At 39.4% G+C, this 12,114-nt stretch overlaps 1 protein-coding gene and 1 pseudogene across 1 annotated transcript in view; one reads left to right on the forward strand and one right to left on the reverse strand.

The window, feature by feature from the left end:
- LOC118215092 overlaps positions 1-12,114 on the forward strand; it is an 800,072-nt gene that overhangs the window by 449,791 nt on the left and 338,167 nt on the right. The gene's annotated exons all lie outside the window — the stretch shown is intronic.
- On the reverse strand, positions 9,412-10,782 carry LOC118215167 (annotated as a pseudogene).

The following is a 12,114-nucleotide window of genomic DNA, read 5'->3' on the forward strand; positions in this document are numbered from 1 at the left end:
TTTAAAGATCACAGGCCAGTAAACACAGATTAGCTCCCGTTTAATCCATATGGCTTAGCAATATTGTAGCTGGTTAATAACTGAACGGTGAACGGCAGGTAGATATGGTGCAAAAGCAATAATTGATAAGTAGTAGACAATTATTAGTGAGGGTTGAAGCAGGTTAAAGAAACGTGTTCCAAGCTGGGCTTGAATCTACGACCCCGTGTTCTCAAGACTGTAACCTTGCCCACTAGGCCACAGGCGGACTAGCTATTTACCCTGCAAATGTTTCAGAGTAGAAAGGTATCGGTATTTTGCGTTTGTATGCGCGTTTTTGATTGGGTCGTGTAGGTGAAGATTTGGCTGGTGTCAGTGAAATGTCCAATGGGGAGACATGTTGTTAGTGGGAAAGGCGGCAGGAAAAATAAGAATGAGAAGAAGAAAGAGAAGAAGAAGGAGAAAACGCAAAATCCCCTTAGTTTGGGGCTTTATTGTGTGGACATGTGAAGTTGTTTATGAGTTCTGTTTGTTGAAATGGGGTCAGAATGTACAGAATTTAATGTTTTTAAGGGCTGAGTGTCTGTGGCTGTTGTGGTTATTTCTGTGGGGAACCCTGAAAAGTGCCAAACTCTCGGTGCTGTATAGGTATGGGGGCATGCCCCCGCCAAGGCGTAACTTGGCGGGATGGCATACCTGCCATCCCAATATCGCTGGTTTAAATGAGCCCGAAACATGACGGGCTATAACAACTTTATACTTTAAAATAAAATCACTTAACACATACTTGTAGCAAGGCGTTCGACGAGTGCTAGACTATACACGGGTTTCGATGCTTGCTGACAATTACTGGAGTACGTTTGTTCCATAGTGTTTCACTTTATTTTGCCTGCTGTACCACCTGCTCTTTTGCACGACTCAGAGAGTTACACCTATGTTGTTTACTGTTAATATGTTGTTTTTGGCACTACTACCTCTTTACGTTCTTATTTGCACTGTACTTGTGAGATCACAAACCCACTTTTCGTTGTACTTGTACCAGTGCAATGAACAATGACAATGAAGTTTAATTGAATTGAATTGTGCCCATGATTAAAAATGGCGATACTCAGTGTGCGGGTTTAGCTTGTGCGCCTTTTGACAGGTTTCAATCAGGTCGTCTTAGCTCGGGTGTATGAACCATAGTTCGGTTGGAAGACGTGGGACTCATAACACTATTGGAAAGACGAACAATTGCCGGACAAAAATATTATCTCATAAAAAACACGTTTTCAACGTACAAAAATGCCAAGTTACTCAAAAGTATTGATATCAAAATGACGCCAAGTTACGGTACTACAAACAATATAGGCTATCTTGCCTCACCGAAATTTAATAACATGTATTCCAAAGCAATGCTACCCAGTATTTCCTCAATTCTTTAAAGTCACTTGGCCCTGTGTGTATATAAGTGTGCAGTACATGGACAGGCCAAACATATGTGTGGATGGCTTTCTCACAGTCATGATTGATTGAATAGGCATCTATATGTCCAATTTGTATTGGTATGTATGTATTTTGGTGGCCAGCCTTTCTGTTGTGTGAATGATTGTATGTTTCTTGGTATAAATGTCTGTTCGTAAATGTGAATGTAACATGCTGCGAGAGAAATGTCCCCATGGGGATAAAGAAGTTCTCTATGTATGTATGTACAATATGTATTTTACATGTATTTATTGTATGTTGCAAATATACAATCACTTGTACATTTAGTCAAATTCAGTTCAGAAGCAAGTATAAACATATGTTTTCTGGAGAAATATGCTTCCTGTAGTGACTGACCAGCAGTTTTCTACATGAATTTCCATGTGTTCAATGAGGCAATACGAAATATTTGACACTTTGATCTGACACAACGTTTGCATGACATTGTAATATGGTAAGGTTACAAAACACAGGGCCAAGTGACTTTAAAGAATTGAGGAAATACTGGGTAGCATTGCTTTGGAATACATGTTATTAAATTTCGGTGAGGCAAGATAGCCTATATTGTTTGTAGTACCGTAACTTGGCGTCATTTTGATATCAATACTTTTGAGTAACTTGGCATTTTTGTACGTTGAAAACGTGTTTTTTATGAGATATCATTTCTTTTTGCAAAGCGTTTTATTACGAGAGTGAGAAATGCGAAGTGACCCTGTAAGAAACGGTTGTGAATTATGGCTATCATTGTGTGAATTTGTACAGTCTGAAGAGCGTGTACGTTTAGCAGTTTCGGTTTGCTATATATGTAAAACAGTGGCTGTGACAAATGGTGCGGTGGCGTAATTGTAAACGCATCAGAAAAGGTTAAATATGGCAGGGTGTAGCTATGTAGGCTACTCACGGATTTGACGGGCATCCAACGAGCCTTGATTGACAAAAGAATCAGCAAGCCCGTAGAATTAGAGCTGCCTAGGTCGCAACTTGTGTACCCTTCTGTCCTGCTCCGTTGTCTGTTATTTCGTGAAGATGCACTTTTAGTGTTTGTAAGGTTTATAAGGCATTTTGATAGGCTTATCTGCAGGTAAGAATCCTCTTTGCTGTTTTGTTAAGCTAGAACCGGAAAAGTTGATAGTGGAGAATAGGAGCAGACGCATATGTCCCAGCAGGCTTTGCATATGAGAAAATAACAAGTGTGAGATAAATTAGGCGAAATGATGAAATTGCGTAGTTGAAACAACATGTTTTTTTTTTTAGCAGAATGGGCATGTAGGTGAAGGTTGACATGATCACAGACTATAGTGCGAAGTAAATGAAGTGACCATGAGCGAGCTTAGTTTCCTTATCAAACGGTACATATAACAGTCTGTATTTAATGTTCGTTGTTGAAGTGGAGGGTTAAATAACGTGTGCAATCTATCGCACAAATGTGTTTTTCTCATGTTCAGTGCTAGTAGTTATACTTATGAGTGAATCATGATTTTAGATGTAATGTTTTAATGCGGAGTTGCAGAACGTACAGACGTAGTAATTGTTTGTAGCCTATGTGGCTAGATAGAGAACAGGGCGAGGTAACATGAATGTAGAAACGTGGCGTTTGCTGATATGAAGGTTTTGTACGGTAGCCAAGTGAAGAAATATAGTTAGTGGAAATGGCACAGTGGTGAACTGGTGTAACTTTTTAATAAAAGGAATACATTTGCGTCATGAAATGCATATGGGTGGCCGTGAGTGAGTTTTGGTAAAGCAAATGTAAGCGTAAGAAAATGTTAGTGTAAAAGAGGAAATGATCTGCCTGAGGGCGAGTCGGGATTCAAGCTTTCAACCGGAGGTTTACCAGCCCGTGACTTCGTTAGTGCAGCACCATGCCGTAGCTATGCAGTGAGTGAAATATCATTAGCAAACCTGCCGGTGGTTTTAAAAAAGAACACAGGCCAGTAAACACAGATTAGCTCCCGTTGAATCCATATGGCTTAGCAATATTGTAGCTGGTTAATAACTGAACGGTGAACGGCAGGTAGATATGGTGCAAAAGCAATAATTGATAAGTAGTAGACAATTATTAGTGAGGGTTGAAGCAGGTTAAAGAAACGTGTTCCAAACTGGGCTTGAACCTACGACCCCGTGTTCTCAAGACTGTAACCTTGCCCACTAGGCCACAGGCGGACTAGCTATTTACCCTGCAAATGTTTCAGAGTAGAAAGGTATCGGTATTTTGCGTGTGTATGCGCGTTTTTGATTGGGTCGTGTAGGTGAAGATTTGGCTGGTGTCAGTGAAATGTCCAATGGGGAGACATGTTGTTAGTGGGAAAGGCGGCAGGAAAAATAAGAATGAGAAGAAGAAAGAGAAGAAGAAGGAGAAAACGCAAAATCCCCTTAGTTTGGGGCTTTATTGTGTGGACATGTGAAGTTGTTTATGAGTTCTGTTTGTTGAAATGGGGTCAGAATGTACAGAATTTAATGTTTTTAAGGGCTGAGTGTCTGTGGCTGTTGTGGTTATTTCTGTGGGGAACCCTGAAAAGTGCCAAACTCTCGGTGCTGTATAGGTATGGGGGCATGCCCCCGCCAAGGCGTAACTTGGCGGGATGGCATACCTGCCATCCCAATATCGCTGGTTTAAATGAGCCCGAAACATGACGGGCTATAACAACTTTATACTTTAAAATAAAATCACTTAACACATACTTGTAGCAAGGCGTTCGACGAGTGCTAGACTATACACGGGTTTCGATGCTTGCTGACAATTACTGGAGTACGTTTGTTCCATAGTGTTTCACTTTATTTTGCCTGCTGTACCACCTGCTCTTTTGCACGACTCAGAGAGTTACACCTATGTTGTTTACTGTTAATATGTTGTTTTTGGCACTACTACCTCTTTACGTTCTTATTTGCACTGTACTTGTGAGATCACAAACCCACTTTTCGTTGTACTTGTACCAGTGCAATGAACAATGACAATGAAGTTTAATTGAATTGAATTGTGCCCATGATTAAAAATGGCGATACTCAGTGTGCGGGTTTAGCTTGTGCGCCTTTTGACAGGTTTCAATCAGGTCGTCTTAGCTCGGGTGTATGAACCATAGTTCGGTTGGAAGACGTGGGACTCATAACACTATTGGAAAGACGAACAATTGCCGGACAAAAATATTATCTCATAAAAAACACGTTTTCAACGTACAAAAATGCCAAGTTACTCAAAAGTATTGATATCAAAATGACGCCAAGTTACGGTACTACAAACAATATAGGCTATCTTGCCTCACCGAAATTTAATAACATGTATTCCAAAGCAATGCTACCCAGTATTTCCTCAATTCTTTAAAGTCACTTGGCCCTGTGTGTATATAAGTGTGCAGTACATGGACAGGCCAAACATATGTGTGGATGGCTTTCTCACAGTCATGATTGATTGAAAAGGCATCTATATGTCCAATTTGTATTGGTATGTATGTATTTTGGTGGCCAGCCTTTCTGTTGTGTGAATGATTGTATGTTTCTTGGTATAAATGTCTGTTCGTAAATGTGAATGTAACATGCTGCGAGAGAAATGTCCCCATGGGGATAAAGAAGTTCTCTATGTATGTATGTACAATATGTATTTTACATGTATTTATTGTACGTTGCAAATATACAATCACTTGTACATTTAGTCAAATTCAGTTCAGAAGCAAGTATAAACATATGTTTTCTGGAGAAATATGCTTCCTGTAGTGACTGACCAGCAGTTTTCTACATGAATTTCCATGTGTTCAATGAGGCAATACGAAATATTTGACACTTTGATCTGACACAACGTTTGCATGACATTGTAATATGGTAAGATTACAAAACACAGGGCCAAGTGACTTGAAAGAATTGAGGAAATATTGGGTAGCATTGCTTTGGAATACATGTTATTAAATTTCGGTGAGGCAAGATAGCCTATATTGTTTGTAGTACCGTAACTTGGCGTCATTTTGATATCAATACTTTTGAGTAACTTGGCATTTTTGTACGTTGAAAACGTGTTTTTTATGAGATATCATTTCTTTTTGCAAAGCGTTTTATTACGAGAGTGAGAAATGCGAAGTGACCCTGTAAGAAACGGTTGTGAATTATGGCTATCATTGTGTGAATTTGTACAGTCTGAAGAGCGTGTACGTTTAGCAGTTTCGGTTTGCTATATATGTAAAACAGTGGCTGTGACAAATGGTGCGGTGGCGTAATTGTAAACGCATCAGAAAAGGTTAAATATGGCAGGGTGTAGCTATGTAGGCTACTCACGGATTTGACGGGCATCCAACGAGCCTTGATTGACAAAAGAATCAGCAAGCCCGTAGAATTAGAGCTGCCTAGGTCGCAACTTGTGTACCCTTCTGTCCTGCTCCGTTGTCTGTTATTTCGTGAAGATGCACTTTTAGTGTTTGTAAGGTTTATAAGGCATTTTGATAGGCTTATCTGCAGGTAGGAATCCTCTTTGCTGTTTTGTTAAGCTAGAACCGGAAAAGTTGATAGTGGAGAATAGGAGCAGACGCATATGTCCCAGCAGGCTTTGCATATGAGAAAATAACAAGTGTGAGATAAATTAGGCGAAATGATGAAATTGCGTAGTTGAAACAACATGTTTTTTTTTTTTAGCAGAATGGGCATGTAGGTGAAGGTTGACATGATCACAGACTATAGTGCGAAGTAAATGAAGTGACCATGAGCGAGCTTAGTTTCCTTATCAAACGGTACATATAACAGTCTGTATTTAATGTTCGTTGTTGAAGTGGAGGGTTAAATAACGTGTGCAATCTATCGCACAAATGTGTTTTTCTCATGTTCAGTGCTAGTAGTTATACTTATGAGTGAATCATGATTTTAGATGTAATGTTTTAATGCGGAGTTGCAGAACGTACAGACGTAGTACTTGTTTGTAGCCTATGTGGCTAGATAGAGAACAGGGCGAGGTAACATGAATGTAGAAACGTGGCGTTTGCTGATATGAAGGTTTTGTACGGTAGCCAAGTGAAGAAATATAGTTAGTGGAAATGGCACAGTGGTGAACTGGTGTAACTTTTTAATAAAAGGAATACATTTGCGTCATGAAATGCATATGGGTGGCCGTGAGTGAGTTTTGGTAAAGCAAATGTAAGCGTAAGAAAATGTTAGTGTAAAAGAGGAAATGATCTGCCTGAGGGCGAGTCGGGATTCAAGCTTTCAACCGGAGGTTTAACAGCCCGTGACTTCGTTAGTGCAGCACCATGCCGTAGCTATGCAGTGAGTGAAATATCATTAGCAAACCTGCCGGTGGTTTTAAAAAAGAACACAGGCCAGTAAGCACAGAAGAGCTCCCGTTGAATCCATATGGCTTAGCAATATTGTAGCCGGTTAATAACTGAACGTACAGACGGTAAGTCATAATGCATATGGCTTAGCAATATTGTAGCCGGTTAATAACTGAACGGTGAACGGCGGGTAGATATGGTGCAAAAGCAATAATTGATAAGTAGTAGACAATAATTAGTGAGGGTCGAAGCAGGTTAAGGAAACGTGTTCCTAGCTGGGTTTGAACCTAAGACCCCATGTTCCCAAGACTGTAACCTTGCCCACTAGGCCACGGGCAGACTAGTTGTTTAGACTGCGGAGTTGCAGAACATACATACGTAGTTGTTTGTAGCCTATGTGGCTAGATAGAGAACAGGGCGAGGTAACATGAATGTAGAAACGTGGCGTTTGCTGATAAGAAGGTTTTGTACGGTAGCCAAGTGAAGAAATATAGTTCGTAGAAATGGCACAGCGGTGAACTGGTGTAACTTTTTAATAAAAGGAATACATTTGCCGTCATGAAATGCATATGGGTGGCCGTGAGTGAGTTTTGGTAAAGGAAATATAACCGTAAGAAAACGTTTGTATAAAAGAGGAAATGGTCTGCCTGAGGGCGAGTCGTGATTCAAGCCTTAAACCGGAGGTTTACCAGTCTGTGACTTCGTTAGTGCAGCACCATGCCATAGCTATGCAATGCGTGAAATATCATTAGCAAACCTGCCGGTGGTTTTAAAGATCACAGGCCAGTAAACACAGATTAGCTCCCGTTTAATCCATATGGCTTAGCAATATTGTAGCTGGTTAATAACTGAACGGTGAACGGCAGGTAGATATGGTGCAAAAGCAATAATTGATAAGTAGTAGACAATTATTAGTGAGGGTTGAAGCAGGTTAAGGAAACGTGTTCCTAGCTGGGTTTGAACCTAAGACCCCATGTTCCCAAGACTGTAACCTTGCCCACTAGGCCACGGGCAGACTAGCTATTTACCCTGCAAATGTTTCAGAGTAGAAAGGTATCGGTATTTTGCGTTTGTATGCGCGTTTTTGATTGGGTCGTGTAGGTGAAGATTTGGCTGGTGTCAGTGAAATGTCCAATGGGGAGACATGTTGTTAGTGGGAAAGGCGGCAGGAAAAATAAGAATGAGAAGAAGAAAGAGAAGAAGAAGGAGAAAACGCAAAATCCCCTTAGTTTGGGGCTTTATTGTGTGGACATGTGAAGTTGTTTATGAGTTCTGTTTGTTGAAATGGGGTCAGAATGTACAGAATTTAATGTTTTTAAGGGCTGAGTGTCTGTGGCTGTTGTGGTTATTTCTGTGGGGAACCCTGAAAAGTGCCAAACTCTCGGTGCTGTATAGGTATGGGGCATGCCCCCGCCAAGGCGTAACTTGGCGGGATGGCATACCTGCCATCCCAATATAGCAAACCGAAACTGCTGAACGGTACACGCTCATCAGACTGTACAGATTCACACAACGATAGCCATAATCCACAACCGTTTCTTGCAGGGTCGCATTTCTCACTCTCATAATAAAACGCTTTGCAAAAAGAACTGATATCTCATAAAAAACACGTTTTCAACGTACAAAAATGCCAAGTTACTAAAAAGTATTGATATCAAAATGACGCCAAGTTACGATACTACAAACAATATAGGCTATCTTGCCTCACCGAAATGACATAAGATGTATCTCAAAGCAATGCTACCCAATATTTCCTCAGTTCTTTCAAGTCACTTGGCCCTGTGTTTTCTAATCTTACCATTTCTCAATGTCATGCAAACTTTCTGTCAGATCAAAGAGACAAATATTTCGAATTGCCTCATGGAACACATTGAACATTGTACATTGAAATTAATGTATAAATTAATTAATGTACAGAACTGCTGCTGAGCAACGACAGGAAGCACATTTCTCCAGAAAACATGTTTATACTTGCTTCTGAACTGAATTTGAGTACATGTGCAAGTTATTGTATATTTGCTACATACAATAAATACTGCATGTAAAACACATATTGTACATACATACATAGAGAACTTCTTTATCCGCATGGGGACATTTCCCTGGCAGCATCTTACATTCACATTCACGAACACACTTGTACCAAGAAACATACTATCATTCACGCAACAGAAAGCCTGGGCAGCGAAATACATAGGCCTACATACCAATACAAATTGGACATACACACACCTATTCAATCAATCTTGACTGTGAGAGAGCCATCCACACATATATTTGGCCTGTTCATGTAGTGCATGCTTATACACAGGGCCAAGTGACTTGAAAGAACTGAGGAAATATTGGGTAGCATTGCTTTGAGATACATCTTATGTCATTTCGGTGAGGCAAGATAGCCTATATTGTTTGTAGTATCGTAACTTGGCGTCATTTTGATATCAATACTTTTTAGTAACTTGGCATTTTTGTACGTTGAAAACGTGTTTTTTATGAGATATATATATACAATGGTAAAAATGGAAGCAATAAAATGTAAAATGACAATAGCACAATACAAGACATAAAACATAACTAAAAATCAGCCATAAACTTAAATCAAAAGCTCAAGTTTGAGCATGCATCGGAACTGTTGAATGTCTTTCCAGCCAATTATTTCAAGTTAGTGAAAGTATTTATCCAAGTTCCATCATTTTGTGCTGTAAGACATTAAAACACCATTTTTTTTCATCAGGTTTTATTTGCCTTGGCTGGAATCAATCAACATTTGTTTTTAACTTTGACTGGTTACTAAAAGCAAGAACTTTTTAAACTTTTTAAAAACTGGTGTCCTCAGCAAAAATATTTTCATATTTCACATGTACAGTGGTATGCAAATGTTTTGGCACCCCTGGTCAAATTGCATGTTTTGTTGAATCTCTAAGTGAATACATGTTACTACAACCTCTGAGGTTACAAACATGAACATTGCATATTTTAGCTAATTTGAAATCAAAATTAGTATTTATTGGCAGTTAAAACGAACAACAAGGGGTTTTCAAATTTGAAAAATCCTGCACTTGTGGAATTAACTCCCCACCGAAGTCAGGACAGCTGAATCCTTGGCCATGCTTTGCACAAACTGCAGCTACAACGCTTAATGCTCTGCATATTCTCACCCGATAGCAGTCTGTCCTTATGCATTTATTTTGAGATTGTAACGGTTGACATGCTTTTCATATTATATATTTGCTTTAATTGACTCACATGCAGTGTGTTCCTAAGGTTGCACTTAGTCGCTGATCTGCGAATGTTACGCAGCAGCCGGTTTCTCACAAAGCTCCGTCGGATGCACTGATCGTAAACTAATCTGGGTTAGGGCAATAGTCAATTATCAACAAAAAAAAACTATGCTCACGTCCAGATCTCAACTGAGGAAAGTCATTACTTTGCATCATGGATGTAACTTTGCGTTTTTCAAGAAATTTATTAATCAATTGTCATTTTACAAGCATTGTAATAAACAATTTAGACCAGTTACAAATCCATCACATGAAAATTACAGTCCATTTTAATTCTGTGTTCTTTTTAGATCAAGTGTCTTTTTTCTTCTTAGTGTAGTTATTCATTTAAAAACCACATCACTATTATTAAAAGCTATCCCCGCTCCATACTAAACTTCGTTGAAATTTTTTGCCTCCCACGAGAGTGTGGGTGGCTCTTAAAAGTGCCTTTGAGTCCAGTACTGAGGTACTAGTTTACTTAGAGCTGGTGTACTTCGTGACAGCCTTTGTGCCCTCGGGCACTGCGTGCTTGGCCAGCTCTCCTGGCAGCAGCAGGCACATGGCGGTCTGAATCTCCCTTGAAGTAATGGTAGAGCGCTTGTTGTAGTGAGCCAAACGGGAAGACCCCCCACAATACGCTCAAAAATATCGTTGACAAACGAGTTCATGATGCCTATGGCCTTTGAAGAAATGCTAGTATCAGGATGTACTTGCTTCAAGACCTTGAAGTAGATAGCATAGCTCTCCTTCCTGGACTTTCTACGCTTCTTTTCTCTTTTCCCAGCGGCCTTAGTGACGGCTTTCTTGGAACCCCTTCTTGGGCTCAGATTTTGGTTTATTGATTATATAATATTTCACAATACATCAAAAAAGGACCTACATACAAAAATAAATGACATAACATACATCCCAGTACAAATCACACAAAGCTACATATTGATTTGAGCCCATTCCAAATCAGTGCATTTTCTTTTAAGGTCCAGAGTTCTTTTCTTTCTCAAGGCAGTTACAATTTTTGTAAAAACAGTATCACTTTTTACAAAAACACTTTCCATTGTCATTTTACATGTGGTTTTCCACAATTTAATTACAGTGGTCCAAATACAAAAGCAGTATAGTTTGTTATTATTATTAAAATATTATTAAAATTTCTGTCACATATTAAGTCTAGCCCAATTTTTTAAGCTTGTCCCACACTTCTTTTAACCTATAGCAATCAATTAAAAAGTGTCCTGTAGTTTCTCTCACAGAACACTCTGGCATTGGACAGGTCAATGTCTTCATAAAACAACTCCACTGTACCACTCCTCTTACGGGGATTCTGCTATTGACTGTCAACCACATTTTATCATCTCCCCTGATATATTTTTGTCATTTAAAGGTTTTATTAAATATCTAACGAGAGAAAGAAGCGTATTTGTTTAAACAGCAGCGCATGTTTGAATGGTTGATGTGCCAAATTACTTTAGGGTGGCTGCTTTACCAAGTTGGGGAACATCATTCTTGAGGACTTGAAGATCATCAGTGCAGTTGGCATTGGGATCGCTGGTGTGCAGGTGTGTTTTCACAATCCCCTAATTCTGTTTTCTATGTTGATCTACAGGCAGTGAATGGAAAAATGTAAGCTCCAATGCAAAGTCATCAGCCCTTTAAGGTGCAAAATCACAAATATGTGATTAGAATGTCCTTAATGGAACATTCTAGTGCTGATGTAACAATCACTAGTAATAGAACACAATGGAGTTCTAGAACACTGATAAAACATTTGGGGGTAAAAAAAGCATTCTAAAAAACCTTCTCTTCGAAGGGTTAAGAGGATGTGGGGCTCCCTGTGTGTCCACTCTCACCCGAATGCACTGTGGTGTAGAGTCCATTGGCATCTGGAGGAATAGGACACCACTCCTCCACAGGAAAGTCAATCTCCCACTTTAGCAGATGGAAGTGGAAGAGGCGCTATCTCAGGTGGTGGTCTGGAATATTCCATAAATTCTCAATTTGGATTTTCTTTCAGGAATACTTACTGGTCAGCAAGATTTTGTTTAAATCTCGTTTTCAAATTATTGTCTTCCAGTACTGTATAGACAACATTGCCTTATAAAAATAGCCTTCAGTCTTCAGTATGGTAAACTGTAAAACTTTTAGAAATTTTTGTGGAGGAGTTCAAG

The sequence above is a fragment of the Anguilla anguilla genome, chromosome 16 (assembly GCF_013347855.1).
Source record: "Anguilla anguilla isolate fAngAng1 chromosome 16, fAngAng1.pri, whole genome shotgun sequence".
Lineage (NCBI taxonomy): Eukaryota > Metazoa > Chordata > Actinopteri > Anguilliformes > Anguillidae > Anguilla > Anguilla anguilla.